Here is a 17,656-nt window from a genome sequence, read left to right as displayed (position 1 = left end):
GCTGACAAAAAAAGTATTTACTGAGCATCTACCTGTGTCAGGGTTCCAGCTGGTGCTGATGTTTTGGGGCGACAGTGATAAACAAAAACAAATAAAATTGATGTTGTGCTTAAGGTAGTCTTCTGGAAAGATATTGATTGAATAATCTCACAAACAATGAGTGATGGGAAGGAGAGGGGTATAGTGTTCTGAGGGTGTGTCCCAGAGGGTGGGGACCTATACTTCCATAGGAAATGATGATTCATCTGAGAGCTAAGAGATGAGTAAGTGCTAATTATACAAGCATCAGGGAGGAAAGGCTTATAGGCTTCAGGAACAGCACGTGCAAATACCTAACTCACAGGAAGGACTGAGGAGGCCAGTGTGGTGGGAGCACCTGATGAGGGAAATGGAGGCTGTCTTCAAAGGCCCACGGGGCTGCTGAGTGGAATAAAGACAAGGTTTGTTCTATGCAGTCTGCAAATGCATCCATTAGGGGTACCACAGACACATTTTCTGTAAGAAACTGATGAGGGCGCTTAGGATTTGTTGTTTGCTTTTAGCTAAGATAAAAATTCAGTTCATTTCACATGTCCCAGACCCTGTTCTAAATAGCTGTCTCATGAATCTACACAATAGCCTCAGAAAGTACATGTGCCCTTTACCACTGCTGTGTAACAAACACCTGCCAAACTCAGGGGCTTAAACAGCAATCATTTTATCATCCCCTCTCGTGAGTATGAACGGGGCTCTGCTGGGTGGATCTTCTTGGGGCTTGTCATGCATTTTCAGCCAGCTGGTGGCTGGGGCTGAGCTAGAATGGCTGGAAGAGCAAGGAGCATATCTCTCCAAGGGGCTTCTCTACCTCGTGGTTAGCTTGGACTGCCTCTTCACATGAGGTCTCCAGGTAGTTATAGAGCAGAGGTTTTCCTCCAGAGTAAGTCGTTCAGGAGAGACAGGCAGAAGTTGCCAGTCTTTATGAAGACTAGCCCCTAATATGCCACGGTGTCACAGGTCACAGCAGTCACAAGTCCGACCAGGTTTAAAGGGATGAAAGAATAAAGCCCATCTTCTGATGGGGCAATGCATGTGGATAAAGGAGGGAAGGAATCAATGATGACTGTGTTGGAGATAAACCACCACAAAACTGCTCTACAGATGAAGGGACTGGAGCCAAGAAAGAAAGCTGCCAAGATCACAAAGCCAGCAGCAAGTGGGAGCAGGATGCAGACCCAGGTCTACATGACCCCAAAACATCCTGCATTTAAGCCCTGAGACATTCTTTTAGGGGCAGGATGGAGCAATAAGGAAAACCCTGCGTTCTGCTCCCAGTATGGCCTCTGACTTGCTATGGGACATAGACAAGCTCCTTCCCGCCATGGGCCTCAGGCTCCTCCTCTATGCAGTGAGAGCCAGGTGACTCTAGGATTCTGAGTGTCTGAGAATCTGTACTGCTTCCCCTGAGCTGGGTGGGCACCAACTGGCTCCTTCTCCCCCTTAGCCCATCAGCCTGTCATCTCCACAGCCATGCAGGAGCCTCTGTTGACCCTCCTTGCTTCTCCTCTTAGCAACACTCTGCTTTGCTCTCTGAGCTGCTCGGTTTACCCAGCCCCACCTCCACTTTCCTGTAGCAACCATGACCAGTAAGCAATGCCTGAGATCTCTCCCCTTCAACAGCCACCCTTAAGGGCTAGTTTCTCTTGACAAGGGACTTCATAGAGGCTGAAGCCAATATCTTTTTTATGCCAGACAACACAGCACACTTTGCAGCTCTTTGCAAATAATCAGTAGGTCACAAGGATATGTCAAATCAAAGCTTGCATAAATGAACCCATGGTCTTGTTTTGTGCAAACTGCCAAGCTGTATATGAGACAGCAGATTCATTGAGGACAGGAACTGCAGCTGATTTATTCATCATTATATCAGCTATAAAAAGAAACTGGGCCAGAGTGGGTAATCAAAAGTTATTTGTTGGTTGCACCAGCTAACATATTTTTTAATCCCTGCTCTTCAATTCTGTAAGTTTCCACTTCATGGTCCAATTCATCCTCAAACATATTTAGGCTTAAGTTTCCCTTCTTTGTCTACTCTCCTTTTTCTCTTCTTTTTGGTCTTTGTGAGTCTAGTTCTGTTTTTGTTTTTGTTTTTTTCTTCCCCTAAGAATATTCCTTTTCAACTTAAGCCACTGAAATTTAAGCTAGCCTATGTGCCTGTTCCTCTCCTGTTCAGTTTCCACTAAAACATAAGAATAAAAAGTGAGAAGGAAGATTGAGAATCAAAAGCCCTGGCTTCCAACCCATCCCTCCAACTACCTTTACAATATTTCTCAACTTTCTTTCTTATCATAGGTCTTAGTCTCCCCACTCATACTATAAGAGCGTTGGAATAGCTTTTTAATGGGTATCTTTTTAGCAATGGAAGGTTTGTACAAATCTAATTGTATGCAGAGGCAGGATGAAGTAAAAAGTGAAAGTGTTAGTCGCTCAGCCATGTCCAACTCTTTGTGACCCCATGGACTGTAGACCACAAGGCTCCTCTGTTCATGGAATTCTTCAGGCAAGAATACTGGAGTGGGTAGCCATTCCCTTCTCCAGGGGATCTTCCCAAGCCAGAGATTGAATCTGGGCCTCCTGCAACTGCAGGCAGACTTTTTGCCTTCTGAGCTACCAGGGAAGCTCTGCAGAGGCAGGATATAGAAAAGTAACTACAAGGGGAGCAGCACTGGTTGGGGTGGGGACCCAGGACCTCCCACCACCTCCCTGTGTCTGTGGCTGCCTCTGAAGGTGCTCTACTGAAGTGGGGGCTCCATTGATTCAGGCCATCCTAAGGGCACTCCAGTTGCAAGGTGGAATGATTCATAGCCCTGTTAACTCATCGTACTGTCAAAAACGGCCACATCAGTAGAGATACATACTCAGTGAGTGTGAGTGAAAGTCGCTCAGTAGTGTCAGACTCTTTGCAACCCCATGGACTATACAGTCCATGGAATTCTCCAGGCCAGAATACTGGAGTGGATAGCCATTCCCTTCTCCAGGGGAATCTTCCCAACCCAGGGATCAAACCCAGGTCTCCCACATTGCAGGCAGATTCTTTACCAGCTGAGCCACCAGGAAAGCCCAAGAATACTAAAGTGGGTAGCCTATCCCCTCTGCAGTGGATCTTCCTGACCCAGGAATCTAACTGGGGTCTCCTGCATTGCAGCTGGATTCTTTACCAGCTGAGCTACCAGGGAAGCCCCAGATACACACTCATGTACACACCAAATAGAAAACAGGCTGGCCCCAGAAACTGCTTTAATGAGCTTTGTCTTCTCTCTTTTTCCTTCCTCATTAGTTCAAATTTTTTTGCCATCTTTATTTTCATTTCCTGGTTTTTCTCACATCCTTCCTCTTCCCCTCCAAAGAAGTTCCTAAAAAATTCTAATCATTTCTACTTTTACTCCTTTGCTGTTATCTATTGTACCTCCCCTCCCCGCACCCACCCTCAGTGTCCAAAATTACAGAGAATTCACTAACTTTTGCTTAAATTGCATCTCAATTTCTTCACCAGCAAAAGTTAGTCAAAGGGAAAGACTCTTATGGCCATGAGAGTATATACCAGAATTCTGTGGGTATTACAATTAAAAAAAAAAAAAACTACACATTTTAATGGGCTTTCCTGGTGGCTCAGACAGCAAAGAATCTGCCCACAATGAGGAAGACCCGAGTACAATCCCTGGGTTGGGAAGATCCCCTGGAGAAGGGTATGGCTACCCATTCCAGTTTTCTTGCTTGGAGAATGCCATGGACAGAGGAGCCTGGCCAGCTATAGTCCATAGGACAGCAAAGAGTCAGATGCAACTGAGTGACTAACATACACACACACACACTTTCTAATAGTACCCAGAATGAACATTCAAATAGAGCAAATGAGTAAAAAAAATGAAAGCAACATTATACATCCTGCCTTCCCCATCAGCCCCATCTCCCAGTCCCTGGCCCTCTATATACTAGATACAGTTAATTGTTTCTAAGTGTCTTTCCAAAAATGTTTGTGAAAATAGAGACACATGTTATATATACAAAAAGGTGATACTCATACTGTTTTGTTTCAACTCTTTTCATTTAATATCTTGGAAATCTTTATCACATTTCTCTATCCCATTCTTTTGAACTGCAGTATAAAATCCACTGTAAAGTTATACTAATTTGTTTAATCAATTTACACATCTTCTTACTGATATATATTTGTATTTTGGGGAAGATGCCACATATGATAGTTTGCTTATATAAATGGGGACATGTTACACTGTTGTTCTATTGGCTTTTTTACTTTATGATATATTTTGGATATTGCTTCATATCAACTGGTACAGAGCTACCTTTTTGTGATAAGAGTTTTTATTTTCTAGAGCAATTTTAGATTCATAGCAAAATTGAGAGGCAAGCACAAAGACTTCTTATGTCCCCCCAGCCCTGGACACGCACAGCCTCCCCCACCCAAGTGCTACATTTGTTAATAGCTGATAAACCTACACTGATAAAGCATCATCACCCAAAATCCACAGTTTAGGGTTCACTTTTACACAGTTCATTCTAAGGACTTTGACAAATGTAGAATGACATGTATCCAACATTGCAGTAACCTATGGAGTAATTCCACTGTCCTAAAAAATCCTGTGTTCTGCCTATTCATCTTTCTCTCACCCTTAACCCCAGGAATCACTGATCTTTTTACTGTCTCCACAATTTAGCCTTTTCCAGAATGTCATAGAGTTGGAGTTATATGTAGCCTTTTAAAATTGGCTTCTTTCACTTAGTAGTATGCATTATATTTCTTCCATGTCTTTTCATGGCTTAATAGCTAATTTTTTTTTTAGTGCTGAATAATATTCCTTTGTCTAAAGTATCACAGTGTATTTATTCCACTTACCTACTGAAGGACATCTTGGTTGCTTTCAGGTTTGGCAAATATGAATATGGCTGCTACAAACATCCATGTTTGCATACTAATCCATTGAATGTCAGCATACAAATTTATTAAGCCATTTTCTTTTTACAAACATTTAGGTTATTTCCAGTTTGGCAGCTTTTTTAATTATGCTAAACAACACTGCAAAAAAAATTCTTTATATATATCCTTTGCATATCCATGTGCATATATCTCCAAGAGAAATTTCTAGATTCCTAGCAATGCAATTGCTGAGTCAAAGGATATGTGCATTTTAAATTTCAATGAGACAATAACAGTGTCTACCTGAGTTTGGTTCCAACCCTGAGTTTTTGCAAAGCATTCAATTTTGCAGTGTGGTAGATGAAAAAAGGGTTTTGCTGTTGTTTCTGAATTTTGCATGTCAATCTACTCACTTCCTTTCCTCCCTCATTGCCCAGATGACCACACCATATGCTCCCACAGCTTGTCACACGTCCCTCTCACTGTGTCAACCTGAATTCTCTGCTTGTGAGGTCTGTACTGTAATTTTTCGCAGCGTTAATCACAATCCTCTATAGGAAATCAGCCCCTTGTAGGCACCCAGCCCCACAACTGCATACACATAGTGCATTTGATCTCACCACCAGGGTCTGAGGGTAGGTGGGAGAGGAGTAAAATTGCTTTACAAATGTGGAAACAAAGATCCGTTACCCTAAGACCCACGGGAGCAGCACCATGGTTTCTTTCCTCATCTGCCTCTTGGGCACAGCGCTCCTAGGCACATTTCTGTGAAATAGCCTCATTTATCCCACTATCAACTTTTTTTTTCTAGATTTTACCTTTTCATGGCCTGCCTGCCTCCTTCTTTAATTTCTCTTAAACCTCAACTGCTTATCCCAGCATTCAGGGGCTTTCAAAATACATAGCATGACTCACATCTTACTCCTTCTTTCCTGATATATCAGGTGTTAACAGCTGTCCTGCAAAAGTTATTCTCCTGCAACATGTTCCTCAAACATAGTTCAAGGTTTCCCACTTCCACATTCGTTCACATTGTATCTCCTCTACAGTATTCTCTCTTTCTGCTCCCTGATGACCCAGATCACATCCATCCTCAAGCCAAGCTCCATGGCCACCAACTGAATGACACATTATAATTTCTCTTTATCTTCACCCACATAACAAACAAGACCAGCCCTCTGTTGAATTCAGATCTCCTTTATACCTCTTTGATAGCTTTTGTCACACAGTCCATCATATAATAATTTTCCTACTTAACTTCACTGTAAATCTTTGGGAGGCAGCTGTGTCCCCCAGAGCTTTCAGCAGTACCTGGAAGTTATAATAAGGCAGGCACCAAAACTCCCATATGTATGTTTTTAACATGAGCAGAATGTAATCATTTCAAACAATTTGCTTTTATACCTCAGTGATAAAGCATGAACAACTTTCTGAGTCTGCAAGTTTTGGTTACTTCATTCTTTTTAATAACTACAATTCATAATATGTTTCTTCTAATTTAGTGAACCATTTCCCCTTTCTGAACAATTAGTTTCATTTTCATCACAAGTGAAACAGTATCTTTACATAAACAGCTGACATTTAAGGAACAAATTTCCAGCAACAGAATTGCTAAGTGAAGGGATATATACATTTTAATAAATTCTACCAAATTACTCTCCAAATCGCTGTGTCAATTTATTTTCTGTTTTAAAAAATCCTATTAGTCCCTTGGCTAAAGACTCTATTACTCAATGCTCTTTGCTCTTTTGGAAGACTTCCCCATGCTTTCTCCCCAGTGTCTATCTGAGGTGATGGAGAGCTGAATTAGTCCTCTTTTGTTCATAATATCAAGTTCCTAGCTCATAGTACTTTCTTCAACTACATGGAAGTGAAGCTTATATACTAACATCCACTACTACACTGTAAGTTTCTTAATTGCAAGAACCTTGCCTTTTTCATTTCTTTATATTCTCCAAATGTATACTTTAAGGATGTCTAAGTAAATGGGCCTCTGTGTGTGTGTGTGTGTGTGTGTGTGTGTGTGTGCGCACGCACACACATATATGTAAGGTATCTGCCCTCTGTATTCTGGACCCTGTGTTAGGATATTGGGGATACAAAGATGGATAAATTAGTATTAGAAAGCAATGAGGAATGATGCTAATATAGGGTAGGTGCTACTGTCTGGGGAGACACAAAAGCAAATACCAGAGACAATCTAGCCTGCTTTCAGAGTTAGCAAGTCTTCCTGGAGGAAGCTGACAAAGTATGGGTAAATGTGTGAGTGGATGCTGGGAGTGGGGACTGTGCAGTAGATGAGGCGAGAAGGGAAGGAAGTGTAATAGTCATAAGAGGCTGCCATGAGTGGAGGAAAGAGGCTGGATGAAGCCCAGAGGCTCAGCGCAGACAACGTCCAACCAGTCTCCCTCCTGCTGTAGCACAGTGCTGCCTCATCACTGCAGCCTGCAGCGGCAGGATAGAATCTAGCTCTGAGACCCTGACAGCCAGGGTGATTCCACCTCAGCAGCCTGAATATGCAGTCCTTTCACTGAGTCTGAATCCTGAGTAAGTCGTTCAGAAACAGGCTTTTGATCAGACAGAGCTGGGTCGGAAGCACTTCTAGTCCTCCATCTACCTATGGTGTAATCTGTGGCAGACTGCTTAATTTCTTTAAACCTTAGTTTTCTCATCTGTGAAATGGGAATAACTATGCCACCTCATAATGCTATATGAAATGAGATAAAAGTTGAGAGTATGTATGTAAGGTGCCTATGGCCAGCTCCTGGTATGTAGAGTACACACATAATAAATGAAAACTATGCCTGCTGTCTTTCAGATCCCTTAACAATCACCAAATAAATGACTAGAAAGAGATCACTTGATTCAACCTTCCCATTTTACAGATGAGGAAACTGAGGTCCAGTGAGGGGCAATTGCACAATGCGAGGTTCAGGATAGCCTCTCTTCCTCTGGGCCAGCATGTGTTTTACCACCCCACAGTGATTAGACTCCACTGAGCACCTGCACCTCCTCCTCTTGAACCAGTGAAGTCTTTCCGCTGTGGCACCAGCAAAAGGCATATTTGGAGGGAGGCCAGACCTGCTCCCTTTTCAGCTCCTGAAGGCATTTCTCCTTCTTTGCCCATCCTCCCCAGCTGCAGTTGGCTTTATCTTCTCCCACAGTTTCACTGTCACCCCTACTTCTTGCCTTCCTTTCTTCAAGCAGATACTTCTTGATCCCTCCAATCATTTCATCTCTACTTTCCTGCCGGGCACACAATTGCACTTTCTTTCCTTGGGCTCCAGCACTAGGCTGTTTGCAATTAGGGGATCTTCAGCCCAAGAGACTTCATGCACAATCTCTTTCCTGTGAGACGTTTCCTCAGTGCTATGGCTAACAGATCATTCTCTAGGTTTAATGTCAATAATTAATTCAGCACTTACTATGTATCAGGGCAGTTCTAACCATTTTTCAGATTTTAATGTATTTGTTCCTCTAACCAGCCACAAGGGGTTGTAAGATATTATTATCAAATAGGCCCAATTTACAGATGAGGAAGTTGAGACACAGGGAGATTAAGTAACTTGCTTGGGGTTTGACAGCTAAGAATTGGAAGAAGCAGGGCTTCAAACCAAACAGTTGGCTCCAGAGATGCTCTAGAGTGTCTCACAGGATCAAGTCATGCTTGGGCTTTTGTCTGAAACCATTACTGACTGGCTTTGCTTCTGCCACTCCCTGACTGGTTTCTCTTGGGAGCCCATCCTTCATCAATTGCTTGCACACAAACCCTTATCTCAGCAGCTGCTGCTAGGAAATCCAACCTGAGACTTCTTCCAACAACCCACTCCAAAAGTTACCACTATTAGTAGTTTGATATGAATGAAGGATTTTTTGTACATGTTGGATAAATTTATTTTCATTTAAAGGGCTGCCTTTAGAGAAATATGTTGTGAAACTGAAACTGCACTAGAAAATGTAAGATGACAATAAGGACAACAGTGATGATGATGACAATGATAAACACTTTTTTGAAGCACTGTGCTAAGTTCCTTAAATGTATTATTTCCTTTAACCATCAAAAGCATCCTCTGAGAGTACCGCTATTCAGGGAATGCTTCCACTGTAATGACAACCACCAACAGACACGTCACCCCAAATCTACTCATCTGTCAAACATTATTATTTTTCTTTTGACCATGCAGCATGCGGGATCTTTGTTCCGACCAGGGATCAAACCTACACCACCTGCATTGGAAGTGCAAATTCTTAACTACCGGACCATCAGGGAAGTCCCTAAACATTTTAACTTTCATTTTGATGTCCAATCAAAACCTCCAACTCAATATGGCTATAACGGAATTCATCACGCCTTCCCGTCCTACAGATACTTGGGTCAAGCTGCTCTCCTCACCTCTGCTTAGCACTGGCCCCCAGTCTTTGGCTCATCTCCTCAACCTCCAGCAATCCAACTTTGCTGATTTCTTCTGCTGTCTGGTCTCTTGCTTCTCTCCCTCCCTTTCCAAACCCAGTTTTTCATACATTCTTTCTATTCCCTTAACAGTCAGCCAAGAGATTTTTAGCCTCATTTTATATACAAACATTCTGAGGTCCAGAGACCTCAAGTTATTACCTGCAGCACTCTGTTAAGGGCAGAATCAGGACTGGACTCCAGGTCCACTTGGCTCCAAAGGCCAGGTTCTTTGCATGACAGCTGTGTGTTCCATTAGTGTGGCCTAGGGCTGAGATACGTTTAGGTGTGATAAGAAATTATTTTAAACACTTCAGTAACACTACACTTAATAACAGTGTAGGAATAATTTTTTCCCTTTTCAATTTTCTATCTTTTAAAATAGGTGGAGAAGGTCCTACTGAATGCTAGAATACCATTAAGTTCTCCCTGGAACTTGCTAATCTTCCTTTTCAATAACATGAAAGCAGGCTTCAGGCTTAGAACTTGGAAGGCAACAAAATCTAGCTAGAATTTATTAACATTGCCCTGTTTTCATGGTTACCTTCTATTTATGGCTGGTGACACTGGTTTTCCACATGCAGTAGTGGCAATAATACAAAATTTTCTTTAAAAATAAATGTATTTGAGTTTTAGAAATAAGTCAGCATCAAAAAAAGTATTCAGTAAGTAATAGTACACCTCCTGCTCAGAATAACAGGAATCTCAATGGTGAAATATGCCAAAAAGAAGCCAAACAAACATAACCAAGTTGCTTTGTGGGATAGTGACAGTTTTTGCTTGCCAACTGTTTGGTAGCTCTTCAGAGCAGGAACTCATCTCTTCAATGGCCCTCAACATGCTTCCTTCCCACTACAGGCTTGTTCAGTTTAGAATAGGAAGGCCCTTAGATGTCATCTATCCCTACTTCCCATTTTATGGCCAAAGACTACAGCTCTAAGAAAGGTGACTTTTTTAAAGTTATCCAATCCCAAAGAAAGGCAATGCCAAAGAATGCTCAAACTACCACACAATTGCACTCATCTCACATGCTAGCAAAGTAATGCTCAAAATTATCCAAGCCAGGCTTCAACAGTACATGAATCGAGAAATTCCAGATGTTCAAGCTGGATTTAGAAAAGGCAGAGGAACCAGAGATCAAATTGCCAACATCTGTTGGATCATCGAAAAAGCAAGACAGTTCAGAAAAACATCTACATCTGCTTTATTGACTATGCCAAGACCTTTGACTGTATGGATCACAACAAACTGTGGAAAATTCTTCAAGAGATGGGAATACCAGACCACCTAACCTGCCCCCGGAGAAATCTGTATGCAAGTCAAGAAGCAACGGTTAGAACTGGACATGGAAAAACAGACTGGTTTCAAACCAGGAAAGGAATATGTCAAGCCTGTATATTGTCACTCTGCTTATTTAACTTATATGCAGTGTACATCATGAGAAATGTTGGACTGGATGAACCACAAGCTGGAATCAAGATTGCTGGGAAAAATGTCAATAACGTCAGATATATAGAGGACATCATCTTTATGGCAAAAAATGAAGAAGAACTAGAGTCTCTTGATGAAAGTGAAAGAGGAGAGTGAAAAAGTTGGCTTAAAACTCAACATTCAGAAAACTAAGATCATGGCATCTGGTCCCATCACTTCAGGGCAAATAGATGGGGAAACAGTGGAAAGAGTGACAGACTATTCTGGGGGGCTCCAAAATCACTGCAAATGGTGACTGCAGCCATGAAATTAAAAGACACTTGCTCCTTGGAAGAAAAGTTATGACCAACCTAGACAGCATATTAAAAAGCAGAGACATTACTTTGCTGACAAAGTTCATCTAGTCAAAGCTATGGTTTTTCCAGTAGTCATGTATGGATGTGAGAGTTGGACTATAAAGAAAGCTGAGCACCAAAGAATTGATGCTTTTGAACTGTGGTGTTGGAGAAGATTCTTAAGAGTCCCTTGGACCACAAGGAGATCCAACCAGTCCATCCTAAAGGAAATCAGTCCTTAATATTCATTGGAAGGACTGATGCTAAAGCTGAAACTCCAATATTTTGGCCATCTGATGCAAAGAACTGACTCATCTGAAAAGACCCTGATGCTGGGAAAGATTGAATTTGGGAGGAGAAGGGGACAACAGAGGATGAGATGGTTGGATGGCATCACCGACTCAATGGAAATGAGTTTGAGTAAACTCTGGGAGTTGGTGATGGACAAGGAGGCCTGGCATGCTGCAGTTCATGGGGTTGCAAAGAGTCAGACACGACTGAGCAACTGAACTGACTGACTGACTGATAGTATTATAGCTGTCCTGGGGTCAGAACCTAGATCTCCTTATGCCCAATTCAAGCCCTCTCCTCTGCATCAAACCGATGATGACTTTCATTTACCATCACACCCTGTTCATTCCCACATCTAAAGGAGACTCCCAGAAATTCTGGTTGGATTCAGTAGGGGAAATTAAGCTCCATTCCCTAAAGCAGCTGTTACACTGCAAGTTCTTAGGAGGGTAATACTTATGTACCACCCTTGGGAAAACTAGGAAGAACAGCCACTCAAACACTTTTCTGTGGGATTTAATTCTCTTGTTAAACCCCAGTGAAGGAGAGCTGCTAGAGGCTAGCCCCTTTGGATGACTGACTGTCCTCAGGCCAAGAAGTCCTTCATATGACCATCTGAAGTTCCTCCTGTTTTAATTTAATGCCATCTCTTTTTGTTCAGTCCCCCTGAGATGCAGAGAATTTATTAGCATGTATCTCATAAAACACCAGTATGGCAGGAAATTAAATTAATCTGATACAATTAGCTGCTCTGAAAGCTTTGCTGGTTGCGCTGCTTGCTTTATGGTTGCCAAGGTAAATGTAAATTGATTGTTTGATGACTTGCTCTAGGATCACTCTAGGTATTGATGATGAGACACTGACAAGCCCAAGTATGACTAGTAAGATACCTGATGGTGAAGAAGATTCTAGACCCAATGGAACAGAAATATTTAACCTGCAGAATAGGAGACTCAGGTGAACTCTAAGGGATTCTACCAAAATCTCAAGGACAATCTTGAAAGAGAGAGTAGACTTGTTCAAGTGGCCTCAAGGGGGCAGACTTAAGATCCATAGGTAGAAATTATCAGAAGATGGATTTCAGTTCAATATCTGGATAGTTGGAGAAACGTACACCAATGAAAAGAACTGGTGTGCTTGCTTTCACTAGAGATAGCTGTCAAAGAGTTTTGGTGGATGCACTATGCAAGGAGCTGCCTAGGCTACGAGATGCGTCATTCAAAAATCACTAACATCCCATCCAGCTACATAACTCAATGATGAAAGTCATTTTCACCATCATTTTTCTTACTAAGGAATCAACTTTTATTCCTTTCAAAGTCTTTTTTCACAAAAATTCAAATTAAAAATAAATTACTCATTATTTATATTCAAAGTGGCCTTTCACAATGTGATCTGATAAGACATGCCTTCTTTATACACATTTTGATTCAAAAACTAGATTTCAATAATAGCTATCTCTTTTCCAAGGCAATATGCTAAGCTTTGCATGCATTTAGTCTCATTTAATGTAAGCTTAATGAGGTAATACTATACAGAGATCATACTAAAGACAAACATTTGAGATCATCATTTAGGAAAAAAAAACTATAGATTTTCACAGTTTAGAGGATCATAAAGATGGAAAGAGTCTTCAGGATGGAGGTCAAAAATATTGTAAGCAATTATCCTCCAATTGGGAAGACCCTCTGCAGGAGGGCATGGCAACCCACTCCAGTATTCCTGCCTGGAGAATCCCCATGGACAGAGGAGCCTGGTGGGCTACAGTCGATAGTTCGCAAAGAGTCAGACATGACTGACGCAACTGGGCACATCCCCCAACTATAAATAAATTTTTTAAAGAAGAAAAAAAGACATGTCAAGTAGCTTACCACCTGTTTTCTTCTAGGAAACATTCAAGTCTTTTCTCCATTTTAAGTTAATTCTTGCATATGGTGTATCATAGTGGTCTAGTTTCATTCTTTTGCATGTGTCTGTCCAGTTTTCCCAATGCTATTTATTGAAGAAGCTGTTCTCTCTTCCACTGTATATTATTCCTTCTTTTGTTGTCAATTAATTGACCATATATGCAAGGGTTTATTTCTGGGTCTTCTACCCTGTCCCATTAATTATGTGTTTGTTTTGATTACTACAACTATATAATATAGCTTGAAACCAGAGAGCTTGATGACTCCCAATCTATTCTTCTTTCTCAAGATTGCTTTGGCTATTTGGGGTCTTTGTGGTTCCAAACACATTTTAGGATTTTTTGTTCTATTTCTATGAAAAATGCCATTGGGACCTTGATAGGAATTGCATTCCCGTTTCTTTGTGTCTTCTTGAATTTCTGTCATCATTGACATCGTTTTCTGATAGTTCGTTGTTAAGGATATAGAAACACAATTAATTTTTGTATGTTATTTTGTACCCTGCCACTTTACTGACTTCAACTGTTCTAACAGGTTTTGGGTGGCATCTTTAAGGTTTTCTACATAAAGTCATGTCATTGTTAGAACAATTAATTGCATTTCTGTATCCCAACAAACTATCAGAAAGAGGAATTAAGAAAACCCCATTCACAACTGCATCAAAAAGAATAACATACCTGGGAATAAATTTGACCAAGGAGGTGAAAGACCTGTACACCAAAAATGATGTCAATGATGACAGAAATTCAAGAAGACACAAAGAAATGGAAAAATATTCTGTGCTCATGGAGTGGAAGAATTCATATCATTAAAATGACCATATTACCCAAAGAATGGACATCTTTGTCATCTTGTCCCTGATTTTAGAGGAAAAATTTTCAACCTTTCACCATTTAGTATGTTTGTTGTGAGCTTGTCATATGTGGCCTTGATTAGGTTGAAGTACATTCCCTCTGTATCCACTTTGTACAACCCTCCTAGAAGAAAACATAAGTGGTAAGCTACTTGACAGTGATCTTGGCAAAAAATCTGTGAATCTGAATCCAAAAGAGAGGCAATAAAATGAAAACCAAATAAGTGGGACTACATCAAACTAGAAAGCTTCTGCACAGCAAACGAAACAATGTGGTGTGAATCTGAATCCAAAAGAGAGGCAATAAAATGAAAACCAAACAAGTGGGACTACATCAAACTAGAAAGCTTCTGCACAGCAAACGAAACAATCAACAAAATGGAAAGGCAACCTACTGAATGGGAGAAAATATTTTTAAATCATGTATCTGATAAGAGATTAATATCCAAAATATATAAAGAACTCATAAAATTCAATAGTAAACAAGAAAACAATTTGATTTCAAAAAATGAGCAGAGGATATGAATATATATTTTTCTAAAGAAAGCATACAGATAGTCAACAGACACATGAAAAGAAGCTCAACATCACTAATCATCAGGGAAAGGCAAATCAAAACCACAATGAGCTATCACCTAACATCAGTTAGAATAGCCATTACCAAAAAAAAAAAAAAACCCGTTGATAAGGATGTGGACCAAAGGGAACTCTCACGCACTGTGGGAGGAAATGTAAACTGGTGCAACCACTATGAAAAACAGCATGGGGTTGATTTCCTCAAAAAATTAAAAGTAGATCTAACATATGATGCAATTATTCCACTTCTGGGTGTCTATCTGAAGAAAACAAAAACACTAAATCAAAAAGCTGTATGTACCTCCATGTTCTGTATAGCATTATTTACAATAGCCAAGATAAGGAAGCAACATAAATATACACTGATAGATGAGTAGATAAAGGAGATCTGATATGCACACATAAATGGAATACCACTCCACCATAAAAATGAATGAAATCTTGCCATTTACAACAACATGGATGAACCTTAAGGGAATGATGCTAAATGAAATGTCAGACAAAGAAAGACAAATGCATATGATTTCATTTGCACGTGAAATCTAAAAAATAATACAAGTGAACAGCAAAGGAAAACAAAACAGAAGTCATAGATACAGAGAACAAAATGGTGTTTGCCAGAGGGGAAGGGTGATAGGGAGAGGGTAAAACAGGTGAAGGGGGTCAAGAGGTACAAACTTCTAATTATAAAATAAATAAGTCATGGGGATGTAATGTATAGCATGGTGACTTCAGTCTGTAATATTGTAGAGCATACTTGAAAGTTGCCAAGAGAACAAATCCTAAAAGTTAACTTTTAATGCATGGTGATGGATGGTAACAAGACTTATTGAGGTGATCACTTCACAATGAATACAACTACTGAATCATTACATTGTACACTTGAAACTGATGTGTTACATATCAATTACACCTCAACAACAAAAATAAGTGTTTTAAAAGATGGAAATAATCTTGCCTAAGCCAAGACCAGTCTAAGATTGTCCTAAAGCGTCCAGATATTCATGTGAGAGCATTCCCTGGCTCACAGAGCCTTACTCCTCTTTAAACATTTGTTTGGTAAATTAAAATGTGACTTTTTTTTTTCTTGTTTGGCAGGCAGGAAACGACAAATCAAGGTCTTAAGGGACTGACAAAATATGTAGTTAGACACTATCAATCACCATAAAAGAGCCTGCTTTTCCTTATATCAGACAAAGGTACATTTAGAACTTTCCAGTTCAACTAAAACATTAACTCTCTAAGACCATAAGCCCAGTAAGCAGTGCTAGTCACATTCCTCCACTGGGAAATGAAGCTACAATGTTGGGCAGTGAAAACATGTGAGACCAGGAACAGACCTGGACTCCCAATCTTCCCTGCCATCTTCAACCAGGCACTTTCCTAATTTTCAAACTGGAAGCGTGGAGAGAATAAATGATCTACTAAACTCTTTTCCTTTCTAACTGTCTTTAATCCTACAATTCTAAAAGGGAGGTCATGTAAAAGACTCCTGGCATGAAGACATTTTGAAATTTCTATCAGCCACAGTGATACAAGAAAAAGAAACGGGAAGAGATTGAGAGAGGGGTGCCCATTTGGCAAAGATGATGAGGCAAAGGCCTGGTACTTTGTTGACATAAGCAGCCTCCCTTCTGGGTTTAGTGTTTGTGGGTTTTTTTAAAAGGTGCTTCCCAAAATAGTCAACATTAAAATTTTAAGTGACTTATGTGTATATCTAGATGATCAATTAATGTTTGTCCTATAAGGGCTTTCTTTGCTCTTTTATTGTTATAAAAAGGTTAAACAATATGCTTATTTATTTCATAGCTTCACAAACAGGAAGGAGGCTTTAAATGGCCCAGTTTCACAATTTGGGGTAGATATATATTTAAAGAAATATTGCATAATTGCATAATGCACACTGCCTCTTCCTAAAATGCATCATACCAGAGCCAATTTTGGAAAACACAAATATGGGGTGGGTATATTTTGAAAACTATGTGAACATAATAGATTCTTAATTAATATGTGTGGCTTTTATGGGAAATATTTGTTATTTTAAGGCATCTGTCATGCAAAAACAATTTCTGCTAGTGAAGAAAGTTAAAAAGAGCATGTAGTTTAAATTTTGTTTCTGAATTATGCTTCTCATGTAAATGCCCCAGTTACTTTTGTCCTAAAGCATTTTAGTGTTCTATTGGAGAATACTAACAATATCTTCTAAACAACTAAGTAATTTATATAAATTTCATGTATAACCTTTATTTGTGTGGCATTGATAAGTGCAAATCATAATTACATTTGTCATTATATCATCTGATTCTCATTCAGCACAATGGAAATGACTTTATTCCTCATTTGGACATGGAGGAAATTAGGCTCCACATTTTTTATTTGCCTAAGGAATATGAGCTAGAAAGTTCTAAGATGAGAATTTGAAACCTGGTATTCCTATTCCAGTTGTGGTCCTTCTTCCCCATCCTCTATTCCTTTCTGCACTGTGGTGACACAGTACATTGAAAGGATTAAAAGATGGATTTTAGAGTCAAACAGAACTGGGTTCAACTCCTGCTACTGGTACTGCCTGGTCCTGTGCCCATGGGCAAGCTATTTTCTTCTTTGAGACCCATTTGTAAATTAAGCTAAAAATAGTTATATCCCACCCCACCCTAACACACACCATGGGACTGTGGGAAGGATTAAATGGAATAATGCATGAAAAGCACATAGCAGAACGTTCCATAAATGTTAGCCATTGTTATGTTATTATGTAATCCAGAAAATATGTTCAGTTACACTGCGTGAAATACTTTCCATTTTTCAAAGACACAAATGATACATGTGAAATCAAACCCTGAAAATTAATTTTTTAAACAGTAAATTCATATGCCAGATGCAAAGGATAATATTTCATGGACA

This window comes from Cervus canadensis, chromosome 4 (genome assembly GCF_019320065.1).
Source record: "Cervus canadensis isolate Bull #8, Minnesota chromosome 4, ASM1932006v1, whole genome shotgun sequence".
NCBI lineage: Eukaryota > Metazoa > Chordata > Mammalia > Artiodactyla > Cervidae > Cervus > Cervus canadensis.
This window is presented reverse-complemented; position numbering follows the sequence as displayed.